At 38.2% G+C, this 3,281-nt stretch overlaps 1 pseudogene; it reads right to left on the reverse strand.

The window, feature by feature from the left end:
* Positions 1–285: 285 nt before the first annotated feature.
* LOC149837198 (uncharacterized) lies at positions 286–2,872 on the reverse strand (annotated as a pseudogene).
* Between the last annotated feature and the right edge of the window lie 409 nt (positions 2,873–3,281).

The raw sequence follows: 3,281 nt of genomic DNA on the forward strand, positions 1-3,281 counted from the left end.
AGTATATAATTATTTAAATGATATACCTATCAAAGTTGTACATGAAGACGAAGGCTGAGACTGCTGATCATTGAGCTGAGATCCTATAAAGATGATTAACAAATAACAACTTTTATATCAACATATAAGCAAAAACATAATGAATGCCTATATTTAAATATAACATAAAGACATCTACCTAATGTTTTCCCACGGCCTCCACTTGGTCCTCGACCACTGCAACCTCCACAAACCATATTCTAATAAATAAAAATATTATTTGGATCAGTTACATAACTCTTGATCTTAGCATGGCATGCATGGACCTACTTGATCAACCAAGAACTTAGCAAAGTTCCACTTTATGTTGTCGCCAAGGATGCCACCCTTGCTTGATTTCAAAAACTTGTAAACAGGAGCAGCTTTATCACCATTAACGTCCACCTGCCAAAAGCAAAGGGTATTGATATTCAGACTTGGGCCATAAAACACTTATGGGGAAGTCTTTTCATAAGCCATGACTAAATTTAAACTTGGGCATCATAGTTGCCTTTATTTATTTATATACACACACACACACACATATATATATATATATATATATATATATATATATATATATATATAGAGAGAGAGAGAGAGAGAGAGAGAGAGAGAGAGTTCCAATTTTATTGGATGGCTCTTTGACATTTCTTTTTCAATGTATTTAGATTTGTCACCAGCACTTATTCAGTGGGGAACCAAGGTACTTGATAATAAATTACTCCAGTAAGCCTAGTCAGTCTCTGTTCAACTCAGTTATTAGTAATATATGGGACACCAGGGAACTATATAACCTATCAGCATGGACCTTTACCTTCAGATTTCATCATATCACAAGTTTTGAATGAAGCTAGACCACACCTTCCCAATTTCAAGTCCTAATTTTCCGACATTAATAATAGGCATTGATATATTGAGCAGTGACAAACAAAGAAAATCTAATTAAAAAAATTAGCGCCTGAATTTCCACTTTCCATCCATTAGTAACTAGCATAAATCTCATTGATTAAAAGACATGGACGTTACTTAAGAAGGAACGAGACAATGATATCCAATTGGACAAGAACATATGACATAAATCACCAACATCAATGAAGATAAAGGAACGTTAGTTCATTGCATATCATCGGACAAAACTAGTTTAAAGTTTAACCATGAAGAATAGGGGGAGCCAGCACAACTATTATCCTGACTACAATCCACTTTCAGCAGGTTGGATGAGACACCTCAAGAGTTTTAGAATGCTAACCAAATGATCTCAGAACTCGTGTTCAAAACCAAACATTTTCAATTAAAAACAAAGATGGTTATCAAGTATCCTAAAATTGAGGACAACTAACATAAAAAAAGTTCAAGAATGATTACCATATAGTTTAATCTGAAACCCCCAAAAGAAAAAAAAGTATTTTCTCCACAGAAATAGAGCTATAATCGTGGAAACTTAACAATGCAAGAATCAAACAAATTCAAGAAATACACCACCAACAAATCACAAGAGTGCACGTATGCCCACAAAAGAAACAAATTTTATGGGAGAAAAATAAAAGAAAGGCTAAACAAAACGAGATCTGAGATAAATTATAGGGAGAGAATTTATTTACCTGGTTCTTTTCAGTTGTGATTTCGGGCTTGAGCTCCTAGATGACTCTCTTGCTCTCGAGGTCCCAGATCTTCACGCTGTCCTTAGTGGCAACGCAGAACCAGTACCTGTTGGGGCTGAAGCAGAGGGCGTGGATGATGCTGCCAGCATCGAGCGAGTAGAGACGCTTCCCCTCGGTGAGGTCCCAGGGGAGGGTGACCCCATCCTTGTCGTCGTTGGCGTAGAGTGATCCGTTGGAGGAGACAGCGACGGTGTTGACGTAACCGATGTGTCCGGCGAGGGTGCACCTGAGCTTGCAGTTGGTGAGGTTCCAGACCTTGACAGTCTTGTCCCAGGAGTCAGAGACGATGGTGGGGGTGAAGGTGTTGGGGGAGAATCAGATGCAGCTGACCCAATTGGTGTGGTTGTCGGCATCCTGGATGGTGTACTTGCACTCATCGAGTGTTCCAGAGCCTAATGGTGTGGTCGCAGGAGGCAAAGACTATCTGGCGATTATTGAGGGAGAAGGCGACAGAGAGGATGTCCTTGGAGTGGCCGATGAAGCGGCGGGTGGTGGTGTCGGTGTCAAGGGAGAGGACGTTACACCCATCGCTTTGTCGGCACACGACGGTGAAAGAGATGGAGTGAGGGAAGAAGGAGGAGGTGAAGGAGAGAACTCGGGCAGCGGGCAGCGACTGCGTACGAGGGATGAAACAGAAAGGGAAAGAAATGAGTTCACATTAGGGTTTTACGGGGGGGGTTATCGAAAAGTAGCGATGGCTTAGCGATGAAAACATTTTGTCTCAAACGCCATCGCTAATTAGTGATGGCGTAGCGATAGAAATATTCTGTCGCAAAGTTGCGACAGAGTTTGAGACATAATGTTTTTGTCGCTAATTAGTGATGGATTTTGAGATAGAATTTTTTCGTCGCTAATTTTGTAACTAATTTCAATTTTAAGAACGATTGATCTTCTCTAGATAATCTGTCACAAATTTGTGATGGATTGTTTTCGTCACAAATTTCTGTCACTAATTAACATTTTTCTTGTAGTGATCTATATGTTCATCCTAGAATACATGGATAAGGATCCATGAATCACCTTTTACATGGGTGTTTTTTATTCTTTTCATACTTTTAAATATATATATATATATATATATATAAATTTTTGTATATGTATTTTCTTTTTAGTTAAAGCATAATTTATTTCAAGATATCTACATCTTGTTACATGCATGCCTTATGGTGGTTGTAACGTTTCATGAACATCCTTTTGAAAGAAGCAAACAGATGTCCTGTTATGGCTAGGTTAAAAAAATCTGTTTATGCATGCCTACCTTAGCAAGAATTTGTGCAATATGTCACGAAATAATGCTAGATTGATTAGTGACCATGACATGAAAGCATATTTCCATGGTGAGTTAATGTTTCACGAAAATACATCAATAGCATGATCATTTGATTTGGTTGTTTGAGCATGCATGAATATAACTATGGTGATGTATACATATTTGAGCCATGAATGTGATATATGCATGACTGTACAGTTTTGAATGGGTTTACAACCTGTTTCACCTATGCAACTACATATTGTACATGAGTAGTTTTAGAGAAAAAAATTTATGTTAAGTATAGAATAGTTCTTTTTTTTTGTTCCGCGGTCTGGCTGACAAGCCAG

This window comes from Nuphar pumila, chromosome 5 (assembly GCF_984573655.1).
Source record: "Nuphar pumila chromosome 5, dmNupPumi1.hap1.1, whole genome shotgun sequence".
Classification (NCBI taxonomy): domain Eukaryota; kingdom Viridiplantae; phylum Streptophyta; class Magnoliopsida; order Nymphaeales; family Nymphaeaceae; genus Nuphar; species Nuphar pumila.